Source organism: Chiloscyllium punctatum, chromosome 4, assembly GCF_047496795.1.
Source record: "Chiloscyllium punctatum isolate Juve2018m chromosome 4, sChiPun1.3, whole genome shotgun sequence".
Taxonomy (NCBI): Eukaryota; Metazoa; Chordata; class Chondrichthyes; order Orectolobiformes; family Hemiscylliidae; genus Chiloscyllium; species Chiloscyllium punctatum.
In genome coordinates, this window is record NC_092742.1 from 75,258,650 (window position 1) to 75,278,639 (window position 19,990).

At 39.7% G+C, this 19,990-nt stretch overlaps 1 long non-coding RNA gene across 1 annotated transcript in view; it reads left to right on the forward strand.

The window, feature by feature from the left end:
• LOC140476438 (uncharacterized) overlaps nucleotides 1-19,358 on the forward strand; it is a 29,953-nt gene extending 10,595 nt beyond the window's left edge. Inside the window, exon 3 of the long non-coding RNA XR_011960486.1 lies at nucleotides 19,037-19,358. This is a non-coding gene — a long non-coding RNA (uncharacterized lncRNA). The remainder of the gene's footprint in view (nucleotides 1-19,036) is intronic.
• Nucleotides 19,359-19,990: the final 632 nt, after the last annotated feature.

A 19,990-nucleotide genomic window follows, 5' to 3' on the forward strand; every position in this document is an offset into this window, starting at 1 on the left:
ACATTGATATTGCTTCTGACAATTGGCGTTATCAAAATGTAAGCAATCAATCAAATGGTGTATTCATCATTTTGAGTACCATTAGAGGAGTAAAACCATTTCGGGGAAATTTAACATAAAAGCAAAGCACAAAAGAAAAGTAACCACTAAATTAATGGCCTGTGGTAAATAGCAGCTATCCAGTGTTGTGTACTGTTAAACTCTATCCAATTGTATATTGGCTTTGAGCTGTACAGTGGCAGCAATTAAATCTGGAATATGTTCTGACATTGAAGACCTTGTTTTACTTTCTGGTTTTCGGCTGGATGTTTGTTAGGCCAGGTGGGGCATTCACATGAATAGAGGGTCTTTAGCCAGAGCATATCCTGCACAGCGCACCTGGCCTGTGTTTAGAAAAGAAAGTCTCTCTTGTTTTGTTAAGGTGAAAGCCATAAAAGGCAAGCAGCTTAATTTATCCCAAAAGAATGTTGTGTTCAATAGGAAGGTTCATCACAGGTGATTCATTTCAAACAGTCCGAAGGTTTTACAGGTGATGCAAGAAGTGGTAGATTAAAAATATCTTAGATTGGTTTTCATAATAAAAAAATGTTATCTTTAGAATTGTTATTTAAGAAAATAACCTTTTTTTTAAAGAAATAGAAACATAAAGTCAAAAAGTTAGTTAATATTCCCAGCAGATTCATGCAATGTATGTGTCAGGCTGAGAAAGTTGTTTTTTTGGCTATGTTTAACCCTGAGTCTTGATGCAATGTGTGCACTGTTTCTAACATCTAAAACAGTCTACTTGGGGGAAAAAAAAGATACTCACTGGACAAAATTTATCCCAATCTTTGTAGGAATTTAGAGAAACGAAATCTTGTCTGTCATTTGATGCTATCTTGCAACAAGGTATTCTCTGTGGAACAGTTTGATCACAGGATTCTCATTCACAAACAGACAGGTTAAACACTTAAATGCTAGCAAATCCTGCACAGCCCTGTGGGAAATTTCAGTTTAATCCCAAACTTATAGGAGGACAATCAAAGCCCAAAGCCAGGGTAACAAATCTGATCCTCTGTTACAATCTGTGCCCTCATGGGACGAGCGAGTCACTCCCTATACAAGACCTCGATGGATAAATACCTAAATGATGAGATACACTGGGAATGTTGGAGAAGCATCCAGGTTTGGCCATTCACTTTCAATTTCACATTTCAGCATGAGAGGCAATTCTTTCCCAGAACACAGCAGACAGTCCTGATTATTATAAGTTGAAGTGTGGCTTAAGGAATGATTAATGATGGTGTCAGAAGAAAACAAAGCTGAATGAGAGTTATCTCCAATCCACCTGCTTGCAGATGGGAAGGAAAATGGCCCCAGCATGCCCTGATATTAAAACACGAAAAGAGAAGGTGTTATGCTGTAGATATGTATGAAAAAGATAACATGTCATGCATCCAGGTTTCTTACCTCAGATAAATCATTATCCTATAAATGGGTCTATATGTGATTAGTATTACCAACACAGTGGACTTCACATTACTCAAGTTTAAGAAAAAAAAAAATCAGACCAAAGTAACTCCCACTTGTATTGATACTAATGTTAATGGACAGGAATTTGGAAAGAAAGTCTGTTTGACAAAAAGGATTGTTGCAAACCCTTTGTGGGCAAATGTGTTCAGCAACAGAACAATGATGCCACCATGTGTACTGTTTCAGTATAACATGGGAGCAGCTGACTCCTCAAAGAGAGTAAGCATTTTTGGTTTAATGGACGAATCAAGCAAATTCTCTTCTTCCAATGTTACAAACTTCAATTTATTATCACAAAAATAGAAGGCGGCAAGCAACAAACTGTTAGATTTAATAAAATCCGTATTGAACAGGTCAGCCTATCAGTTTTTGATTATTTATATCTTTTAAAAGTTTGCTCAGATTCCACCATAGCGAGTGATACAGTAACAATGAGCTGGGCAATATGTGAACAATGAAGGTATTTTATATGACTGTCAGTTATGTCACTATATCGTGTTGTGGAACAGAAAGGAATGATGTTTTGTAGAAAAGGGTCAACCCTGATGGAGAGAAAAAAAGAGGGAATGAGAAGCCTAATTATTAACATCCGTCTGAAGACACAGGGCCTGAAGGATGGGATTATAAGGATTAATCTGTGTCTGTCTGTCAAGAAAAAGTCTCAGTCGTGACTAATTGTATTGTTCTTCACATAATCAAACTCCATTAGCTAAACCCTGGAAGATGTGTTACCTCTGGCCATTTTAATGAAACCTTGCAGAAGAACCATTTTCACACAAGGATGTGGAGATGTATCATACCACCATATTCATTAACTTCAAGTTCAAGTTTTTGATTTTTTTCCTTTTAGACTTGAGGATAAAACATATTTCTGTTTACATGTTCTTGTAAATAATCATAACTGTGTAAAATGGCACAGAACTAATTAATTAATCCAAAGGATGTGTATTTTTTTTGGACAAAAAGAGATGTGAAGTTATCAGGATTGAATGCAATCTCTCACAATCTGCTAGAACAGGTTACACCAGATACCCTGACATTTCAGTTAACTTTGAGTTAGGTCCCTAATTTGGCACCCAGTTGCTGAGTTAGCAAAAAGGATTAATTTAAGGTCTGCATGGTATGTAAAACAAATCCACTTTTCCAGCCACAGAAAGCATGTTCTTAACATTGCATAAAAGTCAGTTTCCGACCTACATTCTATCCTGCTGTTCCACTTTTCAGGCTCACATTAGGAGTCTATTTCAAATTTTCACCCCAAAATTGAATTTATTACTTACTGATACTTATCATTGGTGCAAGGGATCAATTAGGTCACAAAGGTGTGTTGCAATAATTCCTGGGAGTTTAAGACATGCCTACTTTTTGTAGTGGATGCTGATGGTATTTGAAAATGATGACTATCCACACTCAATTGTGGTTCATTTTTACGTGCTGGATATAAGTCCACACCCATTTGTGAGGGTATTTATTTTGAAACTTCAAAGTTGAATTATATGCCATCATCTGCCTTAAGTGATCTGATGGTGTAAATGAATGGTTTAGATCTAATAAGCATGACCCAGACATGGTTAAAGGGCGACCAATACTGGGAACTAATTATTCTCGTGTGCACAACATTTCAAAAAGACAGGCACAAGGAAAACACTGGAGGGACAGGTCTGTAATGAATAATGACATAAAGACATTTGTGAAAAAGGGACTTGGCTCAGAAATTAGAATAATTCTGGATGAAGATTAGGAATAGAAGGATCAGAAACCTTCAGTGGAAGTAGTTTATATGTTAATTAACTATTGTCATGCTGTTGGATAGTTTATTAAAGAAGCAATTGTCATAGCTAGTAACAAATGCAATGTAATAGTTGAAGAAGAATTTAACCTTCGTATAGATTGCACAATCAAACTAGCAGACATGGCTGCGGAATACTTTAAGGATAGCTTCCTGGAGCAATATGCCATGAAACCAAGTAGTGATAAACTATTTTAGATCTAGAATTGTCTAATGAGGCAGCATTAACAATTTCATTGCAAAGGATCCACGAGGAAATAGTGCTCATAATACAATTGTTCCCATAAATGAAAAAGACTTACTGTAATCAGAAACAAGAAGCTTAAGTTTAAACAAAGCAAATTATTTAGATATGAAGGAAGAACTGGATACATTTGGTAGGGTAAAAGACCAAAAAACTATGGTGATGAATAAATAATGGGAAATGTTCAAAACAATTAAAGAAAAGAAACATGGTAAGAAAGGAAGTTAGGTATAGCAGTCAATTAAAAGAGGAGGCTGATTATTTTGCAAAGAATAGTAATAAGTCTGAGATTTGGAAGATATTTTTCTTGAAACCAGAAAGGATCATCAAAATGTTGATTAAAAAGGGAAAGAAAAGTATGTGAAAGTAATCTAACTGACGATATATAAACAGTTTTAGAGCTTTAATGAATATATAAAAGAACAGCTAAAGTAAACATTGGACACTTAGAAGGAGAGATAGGAGATATTATTACAGTGAATGAGAAATTGGCAGACTGTAGTGATTGGAATGAGGGCCAGTTAGATCTGATTGACTTTGAGATCCTTGATTGGCCCAGGGTTAATAACCCCAATCAAGGATCTCATAGTCAATGAGATCCCACTTGGCCTTTGTTCTAATCACTACACAAACACACTGAACAAAAACAGGGCTGTATTTAGCCAAAAATCAGCAAAGTATCCATTTTAAGAAGTATCATGAAAGTTTCTCTCCATCAGCTCCAGCAAGTTATTCACATAATCTTCTGCAGTTTGCCTTATTATATATGCACCACATCCTGATTGCACCATGCTCATTTTATCAGAGGTTTGCCTCTGTTGAAACCTCAGAGCATTGCTGGCACTGGTGCTTTATTTAAAGCTCAGCTGTGCCCTCTATTCTGTCTGCCAGAAGCTGCCCTTCACATTGCATATGGTGGGATGTGTACCTCTGAGGGTACATCAGTGATACAGCTGACACTTCATCGCAAACACAAATGTACATTTATAAATGTCTTGCTCTTTTACATCATCACCTGTCTGATTGATACTTGAGCTACAAAAATCAAGACACGCAGGTTAACCAGCCTTCTAGCTGTAACATCATAGAACTCTGTCTGATGGTGCTTTGGCTCTAACACTAATGTAGCATAACACCTTCTCATTGTTCACTGTGGGACCAGCACTTGCAGGAGAGATTTAAAACAGTTGAAAACGTTCACTTTTATTCAACAATAGCACAAGGAAAGAAAAAAAATTTTAGTTGCTTCCACAAACAGACTGTGTTTACTTGCCAGAGTCAAAAACCCTGTAGCGCTGGAAAAGCACAGCAGGATCGGCAGCATCCGAGGATCAAGATGTTGCCTGACCTGCTGCACGTTTCCAGCGCCACACGTTTTGACTCTGATCTCCAGCATCTGCAGTCCTCACTTTCTCTTAGTGTTTACTTGCCATTTGAACAACGAATTTACAGCCAATGAATGATCACTGCACCCAGTTCGTATCTACAAGAACCGGTGTCAATTAAGTTCTATCTGGCTTGATGCACCCAACACTATAGTGTCTTATCCTGCTGACTGTTTATGTCCTTCCTGCTTGGTGACCTCATCTTCCTCCTCAGAACACTGCAGCTCTTCAACTTTTATCACATCCGCTGTGAGCCTACTCCAGTTGTGCAGCACATAGCATGCAGGGATCATGTAGTACACTATGAAGAATGTACTACAAGGTCTCTGCAGACAGATTCAAGGTTTAGAACCTCACCTTCAGAAGTTCTATTGACTGGTCCACAATGGCTCTTGTTGAAGAAAGGCCAATATTGTATCTACACTCAGCCTCAGTCAGGAGGTTGTGTAATAGTCACCAGAAAAAGTTGCAGAGGTTAATCCTTGACTCCCAGTAATCATCCTTGTAAGACACCTGCTCTTGAAGGTTTAATATATTTGTCCATTAAGTGGGTCATGGAAGACTCCAATAAAGAGAGCCAAGGAATGCCTCTAAGACCTAGGGATCTTTGTCTGATGAATGCAAAACAAGCAAGCCATGTGAATACAATAGTAGATTGTAAGTGCTCTATGATTACTAATTTTGAAGTGGAGAATTGCATTCTAAGTGGGTCAGAGATGTACTGGAATGATGTGGCGAGTGTGGGTGCATAACTGATGCCAACCTTGGTGGATAGGAGGTACAGGTAGTCACTGCCCATGGAGGGTTCAGAGAAATTTTTGGGTCTGCTGACCAAAATGAAGGCTCAGAAGAGCAGGTGTTGAGATGGATCTGCCAGGTATCCATTCCGAATTTCACGTCAGGAATTGTCGCCACACAGTTTCTGTTTAGTGCGTGGGAGAACAGAAAACTGTATACTAATGAGATGAGATGAGGTACTAACAGCATGCTAATGTATGCAAATAGAACTCTCACCACTTATTAATGAGCTTCTCAACTCACTGCGCAAAACTTGGTTGCTGAATCAGAATTTTTCAGAATCAGAAAAAAAAGCCTTTTTTTGACAGGTCATGAATCCAAATGTTTCAGATCTCACCATATTTTACCAATTGACTTGACATTATTGGAATTGTTCAGGGGCTGGCATGATTTTGCCCTTAGTGTCTGTTTTCACAGTAGAAGATAAGTTGCAACCCAGAAATAAAGAGTAATTTAGGATCTAATAATAGTAAGGAAAGTAAGACAATTAATATCAGCAGAGAAAAAATACTGGAGAAGTGAAGGGACTAAAATCGATCTACCCTTCACTGTGTGATGGCCTACACGTTAAAGTTCTAAAAGAAACAACTACAGAGATAGTGGATGTACCAGCAATAATTTTCCCAAATTATTTAGGTCTTAGAACAGATCAAAGGGTGGCAAATGTAACACTTGTTCTTCAAGAAAGAAGGAACAGAGGAAACAGACAGGAACTGCCCAAGTTATACTGATATCAATCATCAGGAAAGAACTGGCATCAATTATAAAGGAAGCTTTAAGTATATATACAGAAAATCATAGTATGACTAGCACAAGTCAATATAGCTATATGAAAGAAAAATCCTTGTGAAAAACCATTGCAGCATTGTGAGGGTGTGACTAATAAGGTAGAAAAGGGGGCAGGAATAGATATCATAGATCTAGATTTCCAAAAAAGGTATTTAAGATGTTCCATACAAATGGTTAACACACAAAGTAAGGACACATGGTTTGGGAGCAGTATATTAGCATGGATAGAGAATTGGTTAATGGAAAAGAAGCGGAGAGTGGGGATAAATAGGGCATTTTAAAGTTGGCAGGATGTGATTAATGAATGCCGCAGGGATTGGTGCTCACAACCTCAGACGCTTACAATCTATATTAATGACTTAGACTAAGTAATATGTCTATGTTTGCTGATGATACAAAGCTAGGTGGGAATGCAGGCAGTGAGAAAGATTTGGAGTGGCTGCAGAGAGATAACGGCAGGCTAAATGATTAGAACACAAGGTGGCAGATGGAGTATAATGTCACTATAAATGCCGGAGGAAACATCACAGAAGCGCTTCACAGGAGGCTCCCAAACACTGAGGATGTCACCTAGACAGGGGACGAAACGTCTGCAACACAAATTCCGAGCTCGGCGAACAGAACCACAACAATGTGGGAAGGTGTTAGGTTATTTATATTGGTCATCAGAATAGAAAAACAGAATATTTTTTAAAAGGATGAAACTTGCAAATGTTGCTGTGCAGAGCAGCTCAAATGTAGTCATACAAGGAACACATGGATTAGCATGGAGGTACATCAATCAATTAGGAAAGCAAATTATATGTTCACCTTTTTTGTAAAGAAATTGGACTACAAGAATTAATTAGTATTGCCACAATAACCTTGAGCTTTATTATGACCACACCTGAGTACAACGTAACATTTTGGTCTCCATATGTAAGTGAAGGATATGTTTGAATTGGGGACAGGCAGCAAATGTTCATTAAATCAAATTATTGTCATATTATAAGAGGCACTGAATAAATCTCTCTGGAGGTTATACAATTTAGAGGTAATCATATTGAAACAAACAAGATAATGAAGGGAGTAAGAACAGAAAGTGCTGGAGAAATTCAGCAGCTCTGGCAGCATCTGTAGAGAGAGAAGCAGAATGGAATTTACAAGTCCAACCTTACCTAGTTCCAAAAGAAAAGTCATATCGGACTCAAAACTTAAATCCCCTACCACTGTTTCTCCCTCTCTAATACTGCCAGACCTGCTGAGTTTCTCCAGCATTTTCTCCAGCATTTTATTTCAGATCGTCAGCAGCTGCAACACTTTTTTCTTTGTTAAGGTTATGAAAGGGCTTGCCAGAATCGATACTAAGAGGTTATTTCACTGTCTGTTGACGAGTTGTTTTACAATTTCAGCACAAGGTGGTTATCAGCAGGATGATATGAGTATTAGATACTTAAACGAGAATATGAAACTAAATGTATAATGGATACTACATAGAAAAGCCAACTAGCAAGTTTAGGAGCAAGAAGAAGCAGCTCCATTAAAACTTTGCTAATTTTTGTTAACTTTGTGATTGAGTGTTGTGCCTTCAGCCTGAGATATAACTTTAGCAATGAGGAGAAATACAGAAATTGGACAAGTTCAGGTTTAAGCTGGAAAAGAGGAGGTGACAATGTTGGATGACACTTTAGAAATGCTGTCTACATTTGAAGCAGCAGATGGACAATTTCACAACATGAAACTTGGGTCCCATCTCCGCCATTGGCACAATGCGGTTAAATCAAATGACATAACAGAATCCAGGCACAAGTAAATGGAATCAGCAAATTCTGAGAGAGTGTGTTTCAGATGTGGCAACTTCGGGAACTATGGAAGAGATGTCTGTTGTCCTGCCTAGGGAAAGATAAGCAGAAAATGTGGGAACAAAGAGTTATTTTGCAAAGAGTGATCAAGAAGTATTGAAGCAAAGCTGAACATTGAGAGAAACGTGGCAAATCACATAAAGGAAAGAGAGCTGAAAGGAGCACAACTGTGAGATGAGTTAAAGAAGACGCAGGATGTGAGGACATGAATATAAATCATTGATACATGTTTTCCATTAATGGGAGTAGCCACGCAAAAGTGCCAGTGATTGTTGGTGGTGTTGAACTGAGCATTATTGTAGATTCAGGCAGTGACAGTAATATTATTGACAGAGCACCGTGGGAGGAACTAAAGAAAAAGAGAATCAAGTATATATCTCAAAAATATGTCAAAAAAAACTCTGTCTTTACACATCTAAAACCCCACTTCAAACTGAAAGATGCTTCACTGTGGATGTGTGAGCTGGGCATCAGAATGTAGAGACAGAATTTGTCATGCTTGAGAAGGATAGTGAGATGTTTATGAGCAAAGAAACTATTCAAGCTTCAGGTACCCTGTACATTTTATTGCAAGTTAATTCTGTGAAATCCTACCCGCAGCTTAGAGAGAGATTTGGATGGATGTTCAAAGACATTGGAAGGTTGCACAACCACTAAGTAAGTTGTGACTAATGACAAAAGCATGTATTCTATAGTTTACCTTCTGCACAGGACTCATTTTTGGTTTGGGAGAGAATGTTGAGGCAAAGATCAGTGAACTGGTCAAGCAAAACATCATAGAGCCAGTTCAAGGTCCAATACCATGGGTGAGCCTTACTGTGGTCATGCTGAAACCAAATGATAAAATCAGATTCTGTGATAATATGCAAGAGGTGAATGAAACAAAAGAGACCTTATTTCCACTGTGGACGAAATCTTTCTGGAGTTGTCAATAAGCAATAAATGAATAAGTATTTTCCAAATGAGATTTAAAACGAGGATCACACAGCTCGAATGTCATCCTGTTTCTAAGAAAGTTGACATACTTTGCCACTCATACATTTTACTAATACAAGAGATTGCCATTTTGCAAAATCTATAAGATGTTAACAGCTGATTCCAGTAATGGCCAGTATCCCAGGTACTATTACTCATGGAATCAATAGAAAGGAGCATGACTCAAGAATGGCAGAATCAATCCATTCAAAAAGTAAGACAAAAGCAAGAGCAGAGCCATGTGAATTACAAAATGGCAGCAAAATAACAGGGGGTTAAACATACAGATCCTTACTGGGAACAACACTAGCTGCAAGTTTCCCTCCGCACCACTCGCCATCCTGACGTGGAAATATGTTGTCATTCCTTCCATGTCACAGGGTCAAAATCCAGGAATTGCCTCCCTAACAGCATCAAGGGCCAACCTGTAACACATGGAATGTGATGGTTCAAAATGGCAACTCACTATAACTACCTCAAGGGCAACTACGGAATGGTATTAAATGCAGGTCCAGCCAACGATGCTCACGTTTCATGAGTAAATTTTTTAAAAGATAGTACTTTTTAATTCAGATACGTTCAGTGCGAAATAATATCATTACAATCTTTTGTTTAGTATTTCATATTCTGTCTTTCCTTTACATTTGATTTCAAGGGCAGTTTTTGATGCATATCCTTTTTATTTTCACCATAATCCCAACACAAAATCTTCATTTGCTTTGGTGTTGTCCTCCCACCCGATGGTCTGTCTGTTATTTAGGGTCTCGAGTTATCAGTTTAGGATTAGGGAGTCTTATAATTTCCTCTGAAACTGCTATTTTTTTCCCCCTGGATAGCAAGTAGTCAACCTGCAATCAGCAACACTGGCTTTGATTACTGGATTTCAACTTCACTTCAGCCCCTATATCTGAGACATCTGCGATTGTGTTTTTGTTACCATAATACATTTTTGCACTAAAGAATTTCTGTCAAACAGTATTCCATCTAACAACTGTTTGGCTACACTGTTTTTCCTTTCTTGGTGGTTACAGTATACATGGTGGTTACAATATACACAGTACTCACACAGTCCTGTATCATGCAACAATTTATTGTAGCAAATTGCGAGTTGAGTTTGTCAGATACCTATTCTGGCTTTCAGGTCGGGAATTGTTGATGTCTACTTTCCCCACAGTTGGTGATCGTATAGGAAGCTGCATATTAATAAGGAGAGAGTTGCAGTAACTGAGGCTGACAATAAAGTTTAATCTCCACTCATAGGCATCACTGCCTAGTGAGAATCAAGTCCCGATGTCTAGAACTGAGTTTGAAAATACAACAAATTGCTCTCGTTATTGAGGAAGGCCACGTCAGACTTCTCACATGATTCTCTGTCATCTTGCAATAGTCCACACTGTTCAGACCCTGATAAGATTCTGCCCTCAATTTCTTATTCAAGTACTGGAATTATCCTGTCACAATTAGACCAAAAGACACGTACGTGATTTCCTGGCATGTTACCAGGGAATGTTCACAAACATACTGTCATAAATTTTGCAAACAAATTTACAAGTCATTGTTCTCTTAACTCTCTGAGTAGGGAGCACAGAGGTCACACAGGGTTAGCATGGGCAAATTGGGTGTGTAACAGTAGTGGGGGAAACAAAGGTGAGAGTGACAGCTGGGTACAGTACACAGAGTGAGTATGTGATACCGGAAAGAAGATGGTGGCATTTACACTAACAGTCAAGAGAAGGTCTGCCTTCTTCCAGATGGTTGAAAATGCACTGACCCAGAGTTAACCTCAAATTGGTCCTTGGAGAACAGGATTTCCCTCCCTTCCATCACCCTATCATCCAACTGAACCTCCAGAAACCTATCCATACAGCGATTTCCCCTAATCTGCCATATCCAAGGCAAAAGCCATGAACCATATAGGAATGGTTTCTTACATCCTTACGAGTACCCTTGCATACAGATGAGGAAGGACACCACATCAACTGAAACAACACATCGATCCTAGGACAAGCCAAACAGAAGCGTGCACGAGAATTCCTAGAAGCATGGCATTCCAACTGGAACTCTATCAGCAAACACATTGACTTGAATCCCATTTAGCACCCCCTGAGAAAAAGAACAGGAAATGGCATCACTATAGGAAATTATGTCACCACAGAAAATGACATCACCAATCCAAGGAATGTCAAACATATAAATAGAAAGCAGGCTACACCACCAGTGCTTCATCTGGGGGCTCACTGAAGATGTTACCTAGTATGGTGATGAAATGTCTGAAAATGAATCTTCCAGGTCCGTGAGCAAACCTACATCCAGAATCTCAACCTGAGCTACAAATCTTCTCAAAACTCATTACCATGTAGGGAATGTCCAGGTGTCCAGGCTTTTAAGTATGGTGTCTCTGACCAGGATGCCAGTGTATTCTCCGATATAGGTACAGAGGTGAGTTTTACCAGGAATGGCAATTGGTAGAACCACAAAGTATGGCACTGGAAAAGCACAGCAGGTCAGGCAGTATCGGAGGAGCAGGAGAATCGACATTTCAGGCATAATCAAGAATCTGGGGTGGGAGGGTGCGGGTGAAAGGGGGCTGAGAGATAAATAGGATAGTGGGGTTGGGGCTGGGGTGGGGTGTGAGGTAGCTGGGAAGGCGATAGGTTGATGCAGGTGGGGGGAGATGGTGCTAGGTTGGAGGGGAGAGTGGAGCAGATAGGTGGGAAGGAAGATGGACATGTGCCAGTGGAGACTGCCAAGTTGGAGGTTTGGATCTGGGATGAGGTGGGGGTGGGGAGATGAGGAAACTGGGGAAATTGATGTTAATGCCATATGGTTTGAGGGGCCCAGGTGGAAGATGAGATGTTCTTCCTCCAAGCATCGGGTGGCTTGGATGCGCCACACCTTTTGATTCTGATCTCCAGCATCTGCAGTCCTCACTTTCTCTAAGTGGTAGGATTGACCCAGCATCAGATAAGGTGCATGCCATAGGGGTGTGTAGTGTAGTTAATGAAGCACATTTGGCAAAATAGTGTAGGAAACCTCACTAGATCTACGAGAGAGAAATCCTCCACAAAACCTGACAAAGCTAACATTGCCAAAAAGGCAGGATTCATCCCTGAAAGTACCCTGATAGAACATTTATGGACAACAAAAGGTAGCCCCTGTTCATTAATCTTTGTTAAACCTGTGTTTGTGAGTATTGTTTTTCAGCCTGTGATCTTCAATCAACAGGTTGCGTATCTTTAGAAATCCCTACACCAGACATTGATGATATTCCATCATTCAATATATTTCAAGCTAGTACAGATAGAGTTTTGGTCTCCGGGAACCAAAAGGTATGGGTAGATAATTGGAGTTGGAGACCATGTGGATATGGAATGGGGTGGGGTGGGCTTGAGGAGCTTAGGGTGTAGGTTTGCTCGCTGAGCTGTAGGTTTGATATCCAGACATTTCATTACCTGGCTAGGTGACATCATCAGTGGTGACCTCCAAGTGAAGTGAAGCTGTTGTCTCCTGCTTCCTATTTAGATGTTTGTCCTGGATGGGGTTCCTGGGGTTTGTGGTGATGTCATTTCCTGTTCGTTTTCTGAGGGGTTGATAGATGGTATCTAGATCTATGCGTTTGTTTATGGCGTTGTGGTTGGAGTGCCAGGCCTCTGGGAATTCTCTAGCATGTCTTTGCTTAGCCTGTCCCAGGATAGATGTGTTATCCCAGTCGAAATGGTGTTTTTTTTTCATCTGTGTGCAGGGCTACGAGGGAGAGAGAATCGTGTCTTTTTGTGGCGAGCTGGTGTTTGTGTATCCTGGTGGTTAACTTTCTTCTTGTTTTTCCTACGTAGTGTTTGAGGAGTTTCTCCAGTTCAAAACAGGAGCAGTAGAAGCATATAAAACAATTGGAGACCTGGAGATTTCTGACAGAAAAGAAAAAATGGGAAGTATTGAGACTGGAGAGAAAGTAGGACATATCTGATTAGAAAGAGTAATTGAAAGACACGTTGTTTCTGGGAATGAGTGTGATCTACAAAAAGAAAAGCACAGGCTGCAGGGATAGGGATCATGAGCCAAAGCAACACTGGCTACAAGGTCAGAGCATATGTTCTGTTAAAGAAAATCCGAAAAAAGATATTACAATTAGCTCTTTAAAAATTGAAAATATTCAAAGAATATTGGCTTTCTAATTAACAGTATTATTGATGCTTACTGATCAGACAGTTCAGCCAAGAGTGAAATCACATGCCTGCTGTGCTGCAGGACTCATAGCTGAGGACATTGATGGGATGCCAAACAGGAAAAGGTTGTTTACATGTCTATCTAGGCCTATAACCCTTGAATCCAATAACCCAAGAATCCATCTTTCTCTGTCCTAAACATATTCAATCGTACCTGTTTCAACTCTAGGTCAGAGAGTTCCAAAGTCATACAACCCATTCAGAGAAAAGAAAGTACTCCTCATCTCTGAAGAAGCCTGTCCAGTTTTATCCATAAAACAACCTGCTAATTTCTGGTATCAATTCAGTAAACCTCCTCCAAACAGCCTCCAATGCATTTACATCCATCTTTAAATAAGGAAACCAAAACTGCATACTATTCCCTAAATAACTGAAGCATGACAGTTTTATCCTTATGTTCAATTCCTTCAATAATAAAAAATAATATTCCATTAGCCTTCTTAATTATGTGTTGTGTTGGAGCTCCAAACGAACTTCTGTGATTTGTGCAGCCAAACATCTAAGTTCTTCTGCAGCTCAGAATTCTGCAGTTGTCCTCTGTTTAAGTAATAATTTCCTTTCAAAGCGAGCAATGGTTCATTCTCCCACAGGGTGGAGTAGCAGCACGGTATCTGAGCTCTTGGCCTGGGGCTTCCTGATGAAGGGTTTTTGCCTGAAACGTCGATTTCGAAGCTCCTTGGATGCTGCCTGAACTGCTGTGCTCTTCCAGCACCACTAATCCAGAATCTGGTTTCCAGCCTCTGCAGTCATTGTTTTTACCTCATCCACTTTTGCCTACTTTCTTTGTTTCTCTCCTTTTTTCTTTTTATTTTTGCTTCTTAGCTTGTGCCCTTTTCTTTTTTTTATTTCTCTTTGGAGGCCTTTTCAGCATCTTTGGCAGAACAAGAGCGGGTCTGGCTTCGCGAGCATGTGAGGCAGTGGTGTGGAGGAGAGAGGGCCCTCTGAGAGATTGCGATGACAGTGAGCTCTGGGCCCAGCGATGAGAGATGGTGCCTGAGCATGGCTTCGACGTAGTGGGTCCAGCACAGGGCTTGAGGCAATGTTGGCAGCACCAAATTTTCAAGTCGGCAGCAACAGCAGTGAGGACTCTGCAGTCAGCATTGGTCAGCTGCAGCAATGCAGTAGGCCTGCGTCGGTACACCTAGAGGATCGAGAGAGGCGGTGGCTGCATCGGTGATGGCATGGTGCTAGCGTTAGCATGGCAGTGGTGGCCTCAGGGACTCTTGGAGTGGACAGTGATGCAGGGGGCACGGAGCCTCTTCTGGAGAACCCCAACCCAACATGAAGCAGAACAAAAGAAGAGAAGAACTCAGTTTTTACTTATATCTTCACTGTACATTCTGTAAGTCAAAATGGCAGAATGTGGAGACATTCACTATATTCATTTGTTAAATACAAGTGATAATAAATCATTCAATTCAATTATCCTCTAACTGCCAGTTTTTGTTTTGCCCATTCATTTACTCAACCAGCTTATATCGGTCTTCAACTTGGTTATGACTTCTCCACAAGGTATTTTTCTACCTATCTTGGTCCCTGTCAATCCAGCTATCATGCCCTCATTCCTCTCAAATAACTCACTGACATAAATTGTAAAATGTTGAGGTCTCAGCCCAGACAACTCTGCTGCTCACATCCTGCCAATTAAAGACCCATGTATGTCTAATCGGTTTTCTGCTAGCCCAGTGAATCTTACATCCATGATCGTATGCTACCACCATACAATGAGCTTTTATTTTCTGCAACAACCAACATCTCCAGTCCTCCTCCAACTTCTCACTGGACTTCACAGAGAACTTGGAGCCCACTCTTTCCAGTACAGAAGGGAAGTCACTTGCAAACCTGACCATGCTGCAACATTTATAGAGTCATAGAGATGTACAGCATGGAAACAGACCCCTCGGTCCAACCCGTCCATGCCAACCTGACATCCCAACCCAATCTAGTCCCACCTGCCAGATCCCGGCCCATATCCCTCCAAAACCCTTCCTATTCATATACCCATCCAAATGCCTCTTTAATGTTGCAAATGTACTAGCCTCCACCACTTCCTCTGGCAGCTCATTCCATACACGTACCACCCTCTGTGTGAAAAAGTTGCCCCTTAGGTTTCTTTTATATCTTTCCCCTCTCACACTAAACCTATGCCCTCTCGTTCTGGACTGCCCGACCCCAGGAAAAAGACTTGGCCTATTTACCCTATCTATGCCCCTCATAATTTTGTAAACATCTATAAGGTCACCCCTCAGACTCCAACGCTCCAGGGAAAACAGTCCCAGCCTGTTTGATTTCTCAGCTTCTATTGAATGATGAAAGACAAGTAGAAAACACCCTTGGAAGCTCAAACTGAGATCATGAAACATCAGTTTGCGCCAGGCAGTCACAGCTTAATGCAGTCATGGTTGCAGATGCTAGTACTCAAAGGGGTTTATAGGGTTTCATCTCAGTCCGACAATCTGTTGCAAATTTGACTGCCATGCAATACTAATGTTGTAACCAATTTTTGTGAATGGCTTCTCACAGCTACTTTCATAAGCATAAAATCAACTACAGAATTACTTTAAATTTAATCCTAATGGTTCTTAAATTGAATATTTCAGAAATCCTTCTTACAAAAAGTTCTAAACATACAGTTCAAAATATATTTAAGTAAAATTGTAATAATTGGTGAGAGACTGGTGAAATTGACATAAGTTACAGCTTACAGAGTTGTTACATTACTGCTTTAGTGAGTGAAATTATTATCATTGCTGGAATTAAAAATGGATAGTCTAGTATTTACCTTAGAGAGGTTTATAAAATCATGAGGGGCATGAATAGTATAAATATGCAAGGTCTTTTCCCTGGGGTGGGGCAGTCCAGAACTAGAGGGCATAGGGTTAGGGTGAGAGGGGGAAAAAATTAAAAGGGACCTAAGGGGCAACTTTTTCACACAGAGTACATGTATGGAACGAGTTGCCAGAGGAAGTGGTGGAGGCTGGTATAATTACAACATTTAAAAGGCATTTGGATGGGTATGTGTAAAGGAAGGGTTTAGAGGGATATGAGCCAAGTGCTGGCAAATGGGGCTAGATTAGGTTAGGGAAACTGGTCGAAATGGACGAGTTGGACTGAAGGGTCTGTTTCCATGCTGTACATCTCTATGACTCTGTAATGTAGTGTTATTACTTACTTAGAGGGGTGCTTATGAGTTGTGATCCCCATCATCAAATGATTTTTGAACTCATCTGATTACAGCTTGCTGGGCATAAAGTAATACTAATAAAGTAAATTTAAGTATGGCCTCTTAAAAAAATGACAGAAGTACATGTATTTTATATATATTTTTAGGAAGACTAGGCTATGTTTACACATAAGTTGAAAATAAGTGCTTCAGCTCCATAGACATACCCAACATACATTTCTGTTTATTCATATGGTGTTCAGACAGCAGAGGCCCCCATAAAAAGCATGTAGCTTCAACAAGAAAAATAGATATAAACACAAAAATGGTCTGGCTACAAAAGTTAATTACTGCAGTGTTGGTGCCAAGAAACAACTTCAAATTTGAATTATTTCCAGAGACATTTTTTAAAATCTGAAAGCAATCCTGTTGGAGTGTTTTTTTAAGAAAATTAATGTTAAAAATTATCCTTTTCAAATAGTTTTAGGAGCAATCTATCATCGTTAACATTTGGTTTTGTGTGACTTAAGATGAAAAATAAGCTCAGTTTAATTTTCCCACTTATTAATAACCTTGTTTTAACTTCTTGTCAACACAGTTTTTCTCAATATAATATCTTTACTTTATCAGTCATTTAAGGATCTTCAAATGAACAAAATGAATAAGTTTTGCTTAAGTCAATTGCGAAAGATCAAATTACCAGTTGACCATTTCTTTTTTCTCTTTGCAAGTTGATGGCAGTTTTAAAGGACATTACAATCACTGCAAAAAATTTTCAAACTGCAAAACCCTACAATCTGCTATGAGAAGTCACACAAACATAAATAGCACAATATTGTAGTTTGGTGGTTATTATTTCTAATTTAGGGCTTATAGTAATTGCAAACTAATTTTTCCACAACAGGTTCTTGTCAAGGGTGTGTGCCCATGGCTATAGACTTTGACATATGAAAACTCAACTTCATTTCCTCAACCTTCGGGATAACTTATTATGTCCAGTCACATTCCCTGCAGTTGATGATTTTCATTGTCAAATTTGATTCTTGATATACGCATATCTGAAAGTAGTTTTGTGCTTACACTGCAGCTATCAATCTGAAATTGATATCCAATGCACCAATTGCTATCAGGGTGTGACTTATTTATTCCACCAACCTGTAAATTCCATCAAGTCAGACAACTGCACATGGATCTGGACACAAATCATAAATATTTTGAGGATGCAGACTGGAGTGTTCTCTAACACAGAATACTGACAAAAAACTTCTTAAATTCCTCACAAGTCCTCGGGAACTTCACGCCAATGTTTGAACTGGATTTGATGCTGTACTAGAGTTTCACTGAAGCAGTGTCCCATAACATTGTTCTACTCCAATGTTGTTGAGACCTGAACTGAACCCAGACCTAAAGAGAGTAGGTTTAATCTCAAAAACAGTAAGGCTGGAACAAGTGATGTTATAAGTGATGTGCGGGTTAGGTGAATTGGCCATGTTAAATTGCCCATAGTGTTCAGGGATGTGTAGGTTAGGTACATTAGTGAGGGATAAATAAAGGTTAATAGCATAAGGGAATGGGTCTGGGTGAGTTACTCTTCGGCGAATCGGTGTGGACTTGTTTCCACACTGTAGGGATTCTATGATTCTATGATAATGAGGCTGATAAACCACTTTACAAGTTTAGCCCTGGTCTTCCCAATGTTATAAACTTCTGGAAATTCAACAGTTCAAGGTAGCAAAAGTCAGCCTGAGGAAAATGGTTACTTTCCTACAGCACTGCTTGTTGACCAAAAGCAATGGGATTGTCTCCTCACTGCCTCACTATTTGCCCTATTTCCAAATTCCCCCTCAGCTGGGATCTCCCACCTGCACTCCCCTCCATACCCATTCGCAGAATGGGAAATCACAACATATCCCACAGTTGGAAATTAAATCCCTTGCATTTCACACTTCAACTAAGATGACAGTAATTATCCCCCATCCCATTCTTTTTGCAGTCTCTCCAGAGTTTTACCTACCTCCATCAATTCTGGCCTTCTTGATGATCCTGGATTTTAATTGTTCCACCATTTATGAACAAACCTTCAGCTGTCTAGCTCCTATGTTCTGGAGTTCTCTCACTATACCATTCTAATCTCTACTTCTCTTAGGTCCTTTAAGATGCCCCTGAATGCCAACTTTTGGTCATTTGTCCTACTAGAGCCTTAAATGGATTTTAATTTTACTCTATCATTCTTGTGAAGTGCCTTAGTACATATTATTTAATTATAGATCTCTATAAAGGCCATTTGTGGATGCTATTTTTGTTTTGTTCTTTACAGGGATCCAATCAATCAAGCTGACTTGTAGATGCAGAACCTATTGAGGGGGAAAGAAATGGATGTTGTGGATTCCGAGCTCCAGAGAATGTTGAGAAAGAGAAAAGTCGTTTTCCGTGTACTCAACCAAACCTTCAACACCATTCCTACTTCACCAACATGCAGCCCAATACCACCATCACTGCTTACAAGACCTGCCCCTGCCAATACCGATGCCACACCTAGATCCACTTTCCAGGAGTGCAAAATGTCAACATAACTGCACTCATCAATCTGGTTTAGATCCTTCATCCTGGAGGAATATAAGTAGAAATACCCAAAAAGACTACATGACATCTGTGAGCTCAATCACTAACACTGAAATACAGTTGTTGAATTCTTACATTTTGAATATATGATGAATCCTATATTCAAAAGCCCTGGTCTCCCAAAGTTTAATGAAGCAGCATAAATGATTAAACTGACTGGTTGGTTAGTTATTGTTTCAGTCAGGAGAAATATGCTTTATCTTGATTTCACGCATTTATATCTTCCACCAAAGAACAGTTGAACTGATTTTAACTCACCCACCCACATTGTGGAATAATGAAAGACAATTTTTATATTTGGGCAGCAAAAGGGGTATTTAAAAGACAGTAGATGAGAGGGCTACCAATAGAAGATTTTACCCAACCCCTAGGGTCTCCAGGCCAAGAGCTACTTTCTTGCATTTAACTAGGGAGACTGCATTTCACCAAACAGATTTTCACTGTTCTACACAGCCTCCTGCACCAGAACTTGCTTCTTTCTGTCCCAGGTAAACATTCACTGACAGTAGCTGTCAAAGTCACCACCACCCTTCACATTTTTTTGCCTCAGGCTCCTTGCAGACAGTTGCAAGATACATCACCCAGTTTTCTGCAGTGCATGCCTTCATCATTCAGTTACTACTGCCCTATTTGTCTTGGACAGCCAATA